We start from the raw sequence: 15,719 nt of genomic DNA on the forward strand, positions 1-15,719 counted from the left end.
TGATATATTTTTCTGTTTAAACCTACATCCTATAATAGAAGTTTGGCAGTTCAGTTGCAATAGCAAATGGCAAACATAAAGTTCCAGTGTAGAGGTGGTGGTATACATTAGCAAAATGTATTTGCAAATCATATCAAAGCAACAAACAGTGTGAGATATAAAAATGAAATACTTTATTGTCAATGAAAAAAAGAGGCAGTCAAACCTTAAAAAAAAAATAGGCAAAGAAATTTCTGAAAGGAGTGGAGACTGAGCAATTATGTTTTGAAGGTAGCAGGGAGACGTTGCTTGGCCTGTGGATCTCAGAAATATCCTACAAAGTTCATCTTTTTGGCTAAAAGTCATATCCTGAAGTGGAACACCTGCATTCCGTGTTAGAGACAGTGGGAGATACAAGGACAGCCAATGGGGCTTTCATAAGACCTCTTTTTGGTCTAAGAATCAGAGGAGGAATTAAATAAGGAATTCTAAAAACAGAGCACATATTCCAGAACAAATTTTCTCTGTAAGAATAAAAGAGTTTATGTTATGAAAAACCTCACAGCTGCCTGTATCTGTTTGCTGAGAAATAAAAGCAAAGGAAGTCAAATATAAAATCCTGGCTCATAATAAAAATTTAACTTAGCCATTTTGGCAATTTCTCTACACAAACTTTCTTGAGGCAGGCACAAATGGCCACACCCCAATGTCCACACCCTAATCCCCAGGACCTTTGAATATATTACTTTACATGGCAACAGGAACACTGCAGATATGGGTATGGTTACAGACCTTGAGATGGGAAGATATGAATGAACCAAGTGGGCCCAATTAGTCACATGAGTTCTTCAAAGTGGAAGAAGGTGTGGCAACAGAAGAAGAATCAAAAAAAGGTAATGTTAGAGGACTTGACCAGCCATTTCTGGCTTTAAAGATGGAAGAAAAGGGTACAAGCCAAAGAACATGGTGGTCTCTAGTACCTAGATAATGATGGGAAGCAGATTCTCCTGTCAAGCTTCCAAAACAGAATGTAGCTCAATCTACACTAATAAAAGAGAAACATGCAAATTGACCATCACTCTGCTATGCTACTAGCCAATCAGGAGTGAGTATGCAAACAACCCAACAAAGATGGTGAAGCCCATAGCGGCCAGGTGGTTCTGAGGCTGCTGGGGTCCAGATCAGAGACATAAACACACAGGGAGGTTGGCACCCAGCAGGCCCAAGCCCTGCCACCACAGTGCTGGGGCTGCTGGGGGCTGGATCAGAGATACAAACCCACAGGCCCAGCACCCAGCAGCCCCAAGGCCCACGGCCGAGGTGCTGGGGCTGCTGGAGGTGCAGCGAAGACACAAACCCACAAGAAACCTGTGGAAAGGGAGATAAAGTTATGATAGTTTATCTCCCTTTCCACAAGATGAGAAAACTGCCTCTGGTTTATTTAGTGATGTGGCCCACACCTTTCTACAAGCACAGGGTATATTATGACCACTCCCAGGAAGGTCTGGTCAGAATACTGTCTCCAGGGAATAATGCTACTGTGGCAAATCATCTAAGAGAGGAAACAAGCTTTTGTTGGGTTTATTCTGAAGGTCAGAGAACATGCCACCCCAACATATGCTGTGTTGTTATATTGATGATCTTGAGCTGCAGATGCTTGAAAAACAGCAAATTTGTGCAGAGGCTTTCACTGAAGTCTCCTGATCTGCATAAAATCAGGCCCCCCAAAAGGAGCTTAAATGTCATAGGTCCCCTTGACAGGAGAAGTGTCATCAGGCAGAGAAGACTAACTCCTGTCACAGGACAGGAGAGTAGAAGTTGACATCACACCCAAACTTTGTTACAAACTATTTCCCCCCACCCCGATTCATATTTCCTAAAAATCATTTACTCTCCTCTAAGAGGCCTACATCTCCCGTCCCCTTTCCCTAGGAAGAAGGTATTTAAATCTGCATTCTAAGCCACCTTGGGGAGTTACTCATTTTTCCCTGGGATCTCCCACATATACATGAGGTACACATGTTAATGAACTTTTGTTTTTCTCTGGGTGATCTGTCTTTCATTACAAGGGCCTCCACTAAGAACTCAGAAAGGTAGAGGAAAACTATTTTTCCTCCTCCATAATTCTATCTCAGAAAATCAAGTCCCCAGCTGAACAATGAGGTTGGTTCAAGTACCAAGCAGTCCCGGCTGATGGGAGGGAAGCTTCTAGGGAGAAATCAATGATATTGGCATCAAAGTGGAACGGAGGGCACACACATAATTGCTGGTGGGAGTTTAAAGTGGTTCAACATTTTTGGAGGATGATTTGGCAAATTCGATAGAAATGTTCAAGGTATATCCAAGAGTCTTCTTCTAGGAATCACACCTGCTGAGATAAAGCACAAGCGCATAAGCCCTGGTCAGAAGCCAGGATGCTACTGCGGGCTCCCCTTCCATGTTAGGAAGACCTGGGAACAACCTGCATTTTTAGGACAAGGTGACATCCTATCTAATAAAAGAGTAATATGCAAATTAACCATCACTCTGCAACAAAAATGGTGGCACCCAGTCCTCTCAGGCTTGCTGGAGTCCCCAAGTCCCAGGGAGGGCTGCCGCTGAGAGCCGGCAGCATAAGGGGACTGGCAGAATGCTGCCCAAAGGCCCTCCTGACCCTTTATAAAAAACAAAAAAAAATTCATTCCACACAGAGTGATCTCCCACACAAACACCTGCAGCCTGGGCTGTCAGCCGGGGCAGCGGCTGCACCCACCCCCATGCAGTGATCCCCTCCTAGTGGCAGCCTGGGTTGTCAGCCTGGGAGGTGGATGCACCCACCCCCATGCAGCGATCCCTTCCCAGAGGCAGCCTGGGCTGTCAGGGGAGGGCAGTTGGGGATGATCGGGCCAGCAGGGGAGCAGTTAGGCATAGATCAGGCTGGCAGGGGAGTGGTTAGGGGGTGATCAGGCTGGCAGGCAGAAGCGGTTAGGGGCAATCAGGCAGGCAGGCGAGCAGTTGGGAGCCAGCAGTCCCGGATTGTGAAAGGGATGTCCAACTGCCTGTGGTATCGGGCCTAAACCAGCAGTCGGACATCCCCCAAGAGGTCCCAGATTGGAGAGGGTGCAGGTTGGGCTGAGGGACACCCCTCCCCCAGTGCACGAATTTTGTGCACCAGGTCTCTAGTCTATACTAATAAAAGGGTAATATGCTAATTAGACTGAACATTTTCAGACAAAGCCATGTTGGCGGGGCCAAGGCAGAGGAGGTTAGAGGTGATCAGGCAGGCAGGAGAGAACAGTTAGAGGGATTAGGCCAGCAGGGGAGAGCAGTTAGGGGGATCAGGCCGGCAAGGAAGAGCAGTTAGGGGGATCAGGCTGGCAGGCAGGTGAGCAGTTAAGAGCCAGAGGTCCTGAGGGGTCCCAGATTGGAGAGAGTGCAGGCTGAGCTGAGGGTACCCCTTCCTGTGCACGCATTTCGTGCACCGGGCCTCTAGTAATAATATAACTTTAATCCAGTGAGACCTGTCAGATATCAGACTTATAAAACTTTTAGATAAGAAATACATTTTTATGTTGTGAGCCACTAAGTTTGTGGTCATTTTTGTTACATCATCAATAGAAAACTAAGTCTGCAAGAGCTAAGTTGTATTGAAATTATATTGGTTCCTACAAATCACTGTTCCTCTTCCATTTGTTAACAATTAATTCTATAAGCCTTTAGGATTTTGGAATAAAGTTATGCCACCTTCTGCAGTGATTACTCTACTTTTGAGAAATGAATTTTAGCTAGTATTTAAGGGTTACTAGATTGAACATGTGGCCATTAAACATCAAGTTACTATACTACCTCAGATGCTCATCAAAAATTGTATAGTTGGATCTACTAAACCATGAAGATGGACATGCAGAGCAACCAGCATCATGAAAGGAAAGTGGTATATATGAAATCAGACATAAACAGGTCCTTACATCATGATAGTTACTTTAAAAAGTTATGCTAATGCCTAACACACTTATTCCTGCTATCTTGCCTTTCTGCTTCAACCTGAAAGTATGGCTTTAAAGGGAATCAACTATAAACAAATCATGGTAAAATAAATAGTTTAAACATAGTTTATTTGTGGTTCTGCATGACATAGTGACACAACCAAAAAAAGATCAATTGTGGCACTGCAGTCTTACTTCATGATGTCCCCTTTAGAGAGTGATAAAGAAAAGTTTACTTCATGGGAAGATATTTTTTCCATTTAACCTGAAGATTCAAATCTATAGTTAATCATGGACAGTTGCCAATTGTATGGTTGGATAATGAGGAACTTTACAGGAAAATTATTGAAAGTTCAGTGGAAAAATATGTGGTTAGACTGCAAATGTATATTTAAAAAGTGATTATACTGTATAGAAATTGAAGTGCAGAGGCTCACAAACATAGATGCCTATTCACTAAGAATGACATTCTGGCTATAGTCATTGTTATGTACCTATTACTGATCATCTGATATGCACTGTTCTCCAATCAGCCAACCACCCGGAAGCAGGTTTATTACATGGGATTACACTGAAGTAACATTGTTTTGCTTTTTATAGAATTGCTTTAGCACCAGTGAGAATATAAATTAAAAGTGAATAGGATTTTCAGAGGTGAAAACTGTAATAAGTTCTACATGTTTACAATATTTGGTCATAACCACCATTATTAGCCCCTTGTTCATTCATAAAATTGACCTTAAAATAAGCAAAAAAATAATGCATATTTTCATTCTGACACAGTGCATTGCACTTGATGCAAAAAAGTATTTATTTTTGACAGATAAAAGGAATTAATGTCAATCATTTTCCCATCAATGTTTCTAAGGTATCTTTCATTTTATTTCTCATTGAATTTATTTTTCTTAATCTTTCTGTATTCTGTAATGTTAAATTATTTTAACAATGTATAAAATGGTCAGCAGTTAAAGATAAACATAGATTTCATTTGGAAAACAATGTAAAGCATGAAAATCAAAATGAAGGAAAAGAAACATGTAAATGATAAGACTGATTAATAAAGTATAAGTATAAAAGTAAAAAAAAATCAAACATATTCAATTTGAACATTAAATAAGGGGACAATCTAGTAGGAAGTAGCAAGAGAAAGACTTTCTTATGTTTGATTTCAAGGCAGAGAATAGAAAACAATAAAGAAAAATAGAAGGGAGTTGCATGCAGAACAAGACTGAAGGAAGACTAGGATGATGCATTCTGATCGAAACACTGTATATTATTAAGGCAAAGTGGGGATAGTGTTTATAAAATTGTTTTTCTTAGCAAAGAGTGGTCCGACCCGCGGGTAAAGTCAACGCGGACCCTAGAGGGGGAGTGGGAATGAAAGGACAAGAGGCACAAGAGACGGAGACAAGACAGGCTTTCTGATCAAGTCTCGTTTATTGCAAGGTATACGGGGATAGATATAGTCAGGGAGAGTGAGGGAATTCCTCTAATGATGTCAGCGGGAGGGTAGTTAGGCCGTAAATATCAAGAATAGGTTATCTCAACAGAGAGGTCTTGTTGTGCCCCAGCCGCCAGGATGTCTGCCGCCAGGGTGCCTAAGTAATAACTGTCAAGAGCCCCCTGTTGTGCAAACAATGTTATCTTTGGTCATCCAGATGCAGTTCTGGGAGCACAGTTTCCCACAAAAGAGAATAGCCTAATAACAATGGCAGTAAAGTATTATGTGAGAAAGCATGGAAACTTTCATATATGATATATAAATTCTTGATATCTAATCATCAGAGGTGCCCTTTTAATTAAGTAGTAAACAAGAAGTGGCATTCGACTACCCCGGCAGATATTCACAAGAAAAATCATCGAAATCATTAGTCCCAGAATTTTCTGACTTCAGTAATTTATATGTGAATTTGTGCTTCCTTTTTCATGATTTTCTTCTATAATTTTGCCATTGTTTGGGATGGAGGATGGATCTATTTCTCTTCATTTGGTTTGCACTTGAGTAGCTGTTAGTGAATAATTTCTCATCACAATTAAAAACTAGTCTGAAGCATCATTGCTTTGTGCTTCTGCTAATATTACAATAAATGGTTATTCTGGTAAGAGTGTTCCCTTCCATGGGAGCCTACATATTTTTCTTAGACAAAGCAAGACAAATTTTAATATTATTTAAATCACCCTTTCAGGCTTCCTATAGGGAAAGCAATGACTTGGAAAGACATGTTGTTTGAAATTTTTTATGTGATGTTAGCTACAATATTTCAATGATTGCTTAGAAGAGAAATTAAACTTAGCTATTACAAGGAACATGTTATAAAATGCATGTATTTTTATAAAAAATATTGGTTAGTCTTAAATGACAAATTATAGTGTAATGTTCTATTTCTTGACCTTGATGGTGATTGCATGGGAGTTCAATCCTAAGTAATTAATTAAGGTTTTCATTTATTTTTAGCAAAATTTCTACATGCTTATTATATTTAAATATATTAAAGCATTACTTGCTTATAAAATCATTTAAATATAAAATTACATTGTTAATGTTTCCAACCTAAATATATAAGTAAGTATATTCTAAGGTTACTTTATGATTAGAGTAAATAGAGGTAAAAATAAATTTGAAAGAATATAAGGAAGTCTCAAAACATATTGAAAAATATATTAATAATGAAATATTTTAGCAAGTCTTTTTTCTTACAATATTATATATTGCTTATTTAATTCTGAAAAGAATTAGTATAAGCAATTGATCAACTATTACCTTTTAAAAGATAGAAAACTTAAAAGGCATCTAAATTGGAAAGGAGGAAATAAAATTCTCATTATTCGCAGATGACATGATATATTGTACATAGAAAACCCTAAAAGACTCCCCCCAAAAACTACTAGTTCTAATAAATATGAATTCAACAATGTAGCAAGATACAAAATTAACACCCAGGAATTGAAGGCATTTTTATGCTCCAATAATGAATTATCAGAAAGAGAAATTTAAACATATATATCTCCTTTCTAATAAAAGAGTAATATACAAATTGACCATCACTCCAACACACAATATGGCTGCCCCTATGTGGTCAAAGATCCTGCTCCCATGTGGACACAAGATGGCCACCTCAAGATGGCCAGCAGGGGAGGGCAGTTGGGAGGGACCAGGCCTACAAGGGAGGGCAGTTGGGGGCAATCATGCCTGCAGGGGAGGGCAATTAGGGGTGAACAGGCCAGCAGAGGAGGGAAGTTGGGGATGACCAGACCTGCTGGGAAGGGAAGTTGGGGGGAACCCAGGCCTGTAGGGGAGAGCAGTAGGGGGACCAGGCCTGCAGGGTAGGGCAGTTAGAGGCAAACAGGCTGGCAGGGAAGCAATTAGACATCAATCAGGCTGGCAGGGGAGTGGTTAGGGGGTGATCAGGCTGGCAGGCAAAAGTGGTTAGGGGCAGTCAGGAAGGCAGGCAGGTGAGCAGTTGGGAGCCAGCAGTCCTGGATTGTGAGAGGGATGTCCGACTGCCCGTTTAGGCCCAATCCCAGTAAGATCAGGCCTAAACGGGCAGTCGTACATCCCTCGAGGGGTCCCAGATTGGAGAGGGTGAAGGCTGGGCTGAGGGACACCCCCCCCACCCATGCACAAATTTCGTTTACCGGGCCCCTCTGTGTGTATATACAGAGGGGCCCGGTATATATATATCACAATCACAATCAAGGTCAAGAAATGGAACATTACACTATAATTTGTCATTTAAGACTAACCAATATATATATATATACACACACACATACATTCATATATATGTATATATGTATATATGTTTATATATGTATGTATATATGTATATACTGTATATATATGATTACCTATATTTTTATATATTAAACAAATTCATACACAAATAAATAAAAGCACATAAAATAACTTACTGCTTGACTTTATAGAATCCAAATTTTTAAAATTGTATCTAAACAAGTTTGAATGGTCTTTCTTTCATACAGAATCAGAATAAAAGAAAAGTTTCTGATAAATGTACATGGATTATTTATTAAAGTCTGAGCATTACTTATCAGCCTCTTTCTATTTTCTCTTGCCTTGACCATATATGTAGGCACAATTGAAGAACTCACCTCTGACCACCCACAACAAGATATGTTCTTCCAAACCCCATGACCTTAAATACAATGAAATGTTAGTTTTCAATTATGCTGCATTACATGTCAAAATAAATATCTGAGGAAGAACTAAATATTACTAATTAGTTGATTTTATTTGGTTTTTTTTTTTTTACCTATGGTTATTTTTTATCTTATTACAGGACAATTTTTAAAATTTATTTTTTAAACTCTTTATTGTTAAAAGTATTATATATGTCCCCTTTGACCTCTTCTAGACCACCCCTAGCCCCTACTCCAGGCCTTCACCATTCTACTATCTGTGTCCATGGACTATGCTTACATGCATAAAAGTTCTTTGGTTGATCTCTTCCCACCCACCCACCCTCCCCGACCTTCCCTCTAAAGTTCAAAAGACTGTTCCATGCTTCAATATCTCTGGACCTAATTTGTTCATCAGTTTATTTTGTTAATTAGATTCTAAATATGAATGAGTTCATGTGATGCTTGCCTTACTCTGACTGGCTTCAGTTGTTTAGCAAAATATGCTCTAGGTCCATCCATGTTGTTGCAAATGAGTTTTTTATTTTTTACAGCTATGTATTATTCCATTGTGTAAATGTGCCGTAGCTTTTTTATCCCCTCATCTATTGATGGGCATTTGGGCTGTTTCCAGATCTTAGATATTATAAATTGAACCATAGGAGTGTACATATTTTTTGATTGGTGTTTCAGAATTCTTAGGATATATTCCTAGAAGTGGGATTACTGGGTCAAATGGGAGTTCCATTTTTAATTTTTTGAGGAAACTCCATGCTGTTTTCCACAGTGGCTGCACCAGTCTATATTCTCACCAGCAGTGCACGAGGGATCCCTTTTCTCCACATCCTTGCCAATAGTTATCATTTGTTATTTTGCTAATGGTAGACATTCAGACAGGAATAAGGTGACACCTCATTGTCATTTTGGTTTGCATCTCTCAAGTGATTAGTGACTTTAGGTGTATTTTTCATGAGTAGTGATATTCTGTATGTCCACTTTGGAAAAGTTTCTATTTAGATTTTTTGCCCTTTTTTAAATTGGATTGATGGATTCCTTTTGTTAAGTTGTATGAGTTCCTAATATATCTTGATATTAACCCTTTATCAGATATATAATTGCCAAATATGTTCTCCCATACAGTGGGCTCCCTTTTAATTTTGTTGATTGTTTCTTCTGCTGTGTAGAAGATATTATTTTGTTGTAATTCCATTTGTTTATTTTGTACTTAATTTCCTTTGTCCTAGGAGATGTATCTGCAAACATATTGCTATGAGAGGTCTGAGATTTTGCTGCCTATGGTTTCTTCTAGGATTTTTATGGTTTCAGAATTTACATTTATGTCTTTTATCCATTTTGAGTTTATTCTTGTGTATGGTGTAAGTTGGTGGTCTAGTTTCATTGTTTTGCATGTGTCTGTCCAATTTTCCCAACCTCATTTATTGAAGAACCTGTCTTGACTCCATTGCATGCTCTTGCCTCCTTTATCAAATATTAATTGAGCATACTGGCTTGGGTCCATTTCTGGGGTCTCTGTTCTGTTCCATTGTTCTATATGTCTATTCTTGTGCCAGTACCAGGCTGCTTTAGGTAGCTTTGTAGTATAATTTGATATCTGGTATTGTGATTCCTCCAACTTTGTTATTCTTTCTCAAGATTGCTGCAGTTGTTTGGGATCACTTCTGGTTGCATATACAATTTTGGAGTATTGTTTCTAGATCTGTGAAAAATGCCATTGGTATTTTAATAGGAGTTGCATTGAATTCTATAGATTAATTTGGGTAATATGGACATTTTAATGATGTTGATTCTACCAATCCATGAACACAGTATATTCTTCCACTTGTTTATATCTTCCTCTATCTCTTTTTTCAGTATCCTGTAGTTTTCCAAGTACAAATTTTTACCTCATTGGTTAAGTTTATTTCTCATTATCTTAATTTTTTGTTGCAATGGTAAAAGTGATTGTTTATTTAATTTCTCTTTTGAAGAATTCATTACTGGTGAATAAAAATGCTATCAATTTCTGGGTGTTAATTTTATATATTGCTACATTGCCCAATTAATTAATTAAATCTAGTAGTTTTTCCCATCTGATGTTGCTCAGTAGTTGAGCATAAAACTATGAACCAGTAAGGCAGGGTTAAATACCTGGTCAGGGCACATGCCCTCCTTGCGGGCTCAATGCCCTTGTGGGGTGAGCAGGAAACTCTATCATCTGATCAATGATTCTCTCTCATTATTGATGTTTCTGTTTCTCCCTCACCCTTTTTCTCTGAAATCAATAAAAATATATTTTAAAAAACCCTGGTAGTTTTTTGGTGGAGTCTTAAGGTTTTCTATATGTACAATATACAAGTCATCTTCAAATAATGAGTTTTACTTCCTTCCTCTTTTCCAATTTGATGCTTTTTATTTCGTCTTCTTATCTGATCACTATGGCTAAGACTTCCAGTACTAGGTTGAACAAGAGTGATGAAAGTGGGCATCTCTATCTTGTTCCTGTTCTTAGGGGAAATGGTTTTTAGTTTTTGCCCATTGAGTATGATGTTGGGTCTAGGCTTGTCATATATGGTTTTTATTATGTTGAGGTATTGTCCCTATTTTCCCACTTTGCTGAGAGTTTTCATCAATAAAAGGCTCAAATGCTTCTTTTGCATCAATTGATATGACCATGTGATTTTTGTCTTTCAATTTGATTATGTGATGTATCACATTTATTGATTTGTGAATATTGTACCATCCTTGCATCCTTGGAACAAATCCCACTTAGTCATGGTGTGTGGTCTATTTAATGTATTAATAGATCCAATTTGCTAATATTTTGTGGAGAATTTTAGAATCTGTGTTCATTAGGGATATTTACCTATAATTCTCTTTTTTTTTTTTTTTGGCAGTGTATTTATCTGGTTTTGGAATTATGATAGTGCTAGCCTTATAGAAAGAGCTTGGAAGTGTTCCTTCCTCTTGTGTTTTTTGGAATACTTTGAGGATGATAGGTATTAGTTCTTCTTTGAATGTTTGGAAAAACTCCCCTTTAACCCTTTGCACTCACTTGTTTTTTTCTCGATTCCTTTATTCTAATGCTAACCGTGTCGAGTCACACGCGACATCCGAGTGCAAAAGGTTAAAGCCATACAGTGCATGGCTTTTGTTTGCTGGAATATTTTTTTATTACTGCTTCAATATCATCAGTAGTTTTCAACCTATTTATGTTTTCTGATTCTTCCTGATTGAGTTTTGGAAGATTGTATTTTTCTAGTAATAGGTGGATTTCATCAAGGTTGTATAATTTGTTGGAATAGTTGTTCATGCTATATTTTATGATCCTTAGTATTTTTGTGGTATCACTTGTTACTTTTATTTCTGATTTTGTTTATTTGGGTCTTTTCTCTCTGTCTTGATGAGTCTGTCTAGAGGCTCATCAATCTTGTTTATCTTTTCAAAGAACCAGCTCTTGGTTTTTAAAACTTTTATATATATATATATTTTTAGTTTCTATGTTATTTATTTCCACTCTGATCTTTATCATTTCTTCCCTTCTACTTGTTCTGGGGCTTTCTTGTTGTTCTCTTTCTAATTATTTTAGTTGTTTTTATTCTTAAATAACTTATTAAAATTTTTCTTGTTTTTTTTTTGAGGAAGGGCTGTAGAACTATGAACTTGCCTCTCACAATTGTTTCACTGTGTCTCATATATTTTGGATTGTTGTGTTTTCATTGTCTTTTGTTACCAGGATGCTTTTTATTTCTTCTTTGATCTCTTTAGTAACCCATTCATTGTTTAATAGCATGTATTTAGCCTCCATGTGCTTAAAAGTTTTTCAATGTTTTTTTTTTTTGTAGTTCATTTCTAATTTCATGCCATGGTGATCTGAAAAGATGCTTGATATGATTTCAAACTTCCTGAACTTGTAGAGATTTAATTTACATCCAAATATGTTGTCTATCTTTGAAAATGTCCCATGTTCACTTGAGAAGACTTTATATTCTGTGGCTCTGTGGTGAAATATTATGAAATTGTCAATTAATTCCATCTGCTTTAGTATGTTGTTTAGGATTGCTGATTCCTTGATTATTTATTTATTTATTTATTTATTTATTTATTTATAAGATCTAACCAGTGATGTCAGTGGGGTGTTAAAGTTCCCTACTATTACTCTATGTTAATCTCTCCCTTGGTATCCTCCAAAAGTTTTTTGGTTTTTTTTTTGTATGCTCATGTATTGGGTGCATATATGTTTACAAGAATAATAACCTCTTGTTTTTCAATCCCTTTAATATTATGAAGTCTTCTTCATTATCTCTTGCTATGGTCTTCACTTTTAAGGTTATTTTGTCAGATATGAGTACTGCATCCCCAGCTTTCTTTTCATTTCCATTTGCCTATAATGTTTTTTGTTTGTTTGTTTGTTTGTTTTTTATCCCTTCACTTTCAGTCTGTATGAGTCCTTTGTTCTGAGGTGGGTCTCTTATGGACAGCATATATATGGGTCATGTTTTCTTTTCTATTCAGCTACCCAATTTCTTTTGATTTGAACATTTAAGCCATTTACATTTAAGATTATTATTGATATGTACTTACCTATTGCCATTCTTATTTCTTAATCCTATGTTCTTCACTTTCTATTTATTCTTCTTACAACAGTCCCTTTAGCATTTCTTACAGTGCTGGTTTGTTGGTAATAAACTCTTTTAGCCATTTTTTGTCTGAGAAGTTCTTTATTTCACCTTTGATTTTTAATGATATAGCTTTGCTGGATAGAGTAGTCTGGAGTACAGTACCTTGGTTTTCATTACCTTGTATACTTCATGCCATTCCCTTTTGGCCTATAGTGATTCTTTTGAGAAGTCAGCTGATTATCAATGGGAGTTCCCTTGTAAGTAACTTTCTATCTCTCTCTTGCAGCCTTTAAGATTCTTTTTTTGTCTTTAATGTTTCCCATTTTAATTATTATGTGCCTAGGTGTGGAACTTATGGGGTTCATCTTGGTTGGGACTTTCTCTGTGTTTCCTGAAATGAGTTAATTTTTCCTTCAATAAGTTAGGGCCATTTTCTGGCATTATTTCTGCAAACAGGTTCTTTATTCCTTGGTTGATTCCTCTCATTCTGGTACCTCTATGATGCAAATGTATTTACATTTCATGTTGCCCCAAAGCTCCTTAAACTCTCCTCGTGCTTTTAAATTTGTTTTTCAATTCACTGCTCTGAATGGATATCTATTTCTAACTTGTTTTCTAATTCACTGATTCTGTCCTCAACTTCTAATCTACTGTTGAAATGCCCTTTATTTCCATTTTTTGTTCCTCATTTCCAATGGATATTTATTTATTCTTCCAACTTTTCCTGTTGATGTAGCTCTCACTAAGTCCCTTAATATTTTCATTAATTTACTTATAATTCTCATTAAGTTGCTTATAGTTATCATTGAATTGTTTGAACACCCTTATTACCATTACTCTGAATTCTTTATCTGACAAATTTCTTGCCTCCATTTCATTTAGTTCCTTTTCTGGAGATTCCTCCTTTTCTTTCATTTGGGGTTGTTTCTTGTCTCCCCATTTTTTTCTGCCCCTTTGTACTTGCTTCTATGTATTAGATCAAACTGCTATGCCTCCCAGATTTTGTGGAGTGGTCTTATGTAGTAGGTGTTTCATGGGACCCTTTGGTGCAGTCTCTTAGATCTCCTGAGTTGTGTGCTTTAGGAAAGCCCCTTACTTGAGTTATTTGGATTATCCTGTTGTAGTTAGGTCTTGAATATTATAGTCCCATTTGTGGGATTGAATCTCCTCTCAGACTGGCTGACTATATGGCTCACCCTGACATCATCATGCTAGCTGTTGTGGAGGTTCTGTCTGAACAGAATAAAATACAACAAAACAAAACACAAAACAGAAGAAACAAAATAAAAATGTACACAAGACCCCTACAGTGCCAACAAAATCAAGTACCAGAAAAAAGAGATTAGGCAATAAAAAAATGAGAAAAATGATAGAAAAAAAATATATATACAAGGAGAAAACAAAACAAAACAAAATAACAAAAACAAAACAAACAAACAAACAAAAAACAATAAGAAAAGAGTAAGATGATGCAGGGCTGAAATAAAGAAAATTAAAAGAAAGAACTAGAGGAATAGGGGAAGGAAAATGGTTTAAAATAAAAGAGTAAGAAAAGAAATTAAAAGATAAGAAAAATTGAAAGAGAAAATAGAAGATAAAGCAGATAGACATAAAATTAAAAAAAATAAAAATGATGAGAAAGCAGCAGAAAAAGAAAAGAGATTAAAAAAATGAGTAGTGAAAAAAAGAAAAAACGAATAAGAGTTGGAAATGGAAGAGGAAAATTAGATATATGAATGAAACAACAGAGACTAAAATAATAACAAATCAATAAAATAGATAAAGAAGATAATGTAAAAGGGGAAAACCAAGGAAAGAGAAAAACTAAATAAAAATAAGAAAAGAGAAGAACAAAGGGATAAAAAATGATAAGAAAAAAAAAAGGAGAAAAAGGTAAAAAATAAAAAAGTGAAGAGGTGTTCCTTTCAGCTGAGTTAAATGCCCCATGGGAGCTTGCTTTGGATACCACTCTTCTGTTCTGTCTGCTTCCTTTTAGGTACTTACTAGTAGGTGCTAGTCACTCTCAGATACTGTCCTTTGGCTTTCAGCAACCTGCTTGAAGCTCCAAGCTATCCACTGGTCCATGGATTGTGTCTGTCTCCACAGGCCTTGGTTGCAAGCAGGAGGAGACAATTTGCCCTTTAAATTAGGTTTGTTAGAAGTACTGGACCCAGGGCTGGGTCAGCTTGTTCCCCGGGCTCTGCCTCTGCCTGTTTTTGCCCACCTTTGCCTGATAGTCAGCTATCAACCTTAATCACTCAACAGTCTGTTTTTGAAAGGGTTTTATGCTGGGAAGGTGCTATTTAGCTTTCAGGGAATATGTTGGGTGTATTTCCCTGTCCCAGAGCTACTCCTGGGAGTGGACCAAAATATTACTCTCCCGTTGCTGGACAAAGATCTTTGTGTGGAATCCATTGGGGTAGGCTGAAAACCTGGAGTTTTTATCAGTTCTCCCACGTGGGGAAAATATCAGTCTGAGTCCCAGGATATTGGGGTGGACAGCCCCTCCCCAATCCCATCAACTGAGTGCTCCTTGAGACTGTTCAAAACTATAAGCTTGGCCTCTGCTTTTGTTTTGATTTTGGGTTGTTTTATTGAGCAGATTGATTGCTTTCCTGGGGTTCTTTTCCAGATGGATTCAAAGAATGAAGCCACTGACAAAAGGTGGTATATGAAAAAGTGGAAATTTATTAGGAAATAAGCACAGATTCCTACGTGGGCAGGAGGGGAGACCCATTAAGTCTGTCTTCCCTACGGTTTATAAAGGCTGCAGTTCTTTGTCCTGATATCCCCTCTGATTGGTCACTATAGCAGCTTCAGAGCTCAAACCCCACATAGAGATCCCCATTTTTCTCTCCCCCTTATCTTGTTGGTTGGAGTCACTTTTGATTTATGTTATAGCTCTCCCAGTTGTGCTGTCAGAGAAAGCCTTATCTTACAGACTTCCCAGCTACTCAGGTCAGGGCTGCTTTTGGCCTAACTTATGGTCACCTTAATTGCTCAGGCCAGAGATAAC

Source organism: Eptesicus fuscus, chromosome 3 (genome assembly GCF_027574615.1).
Source record: "Eptesicus fuscus isolate TK198812 chromosome 3, DD_ASM_mEF_20220401, whole genome shotgun sequence".
Taxonomy (NCBI): domain Eukaryota; kingdom Metazoa; phylum Chordata; class Mammalia; order Chiroptera; family Vespertilionidae; genus Eptesicus; species Eptesicus fuscus.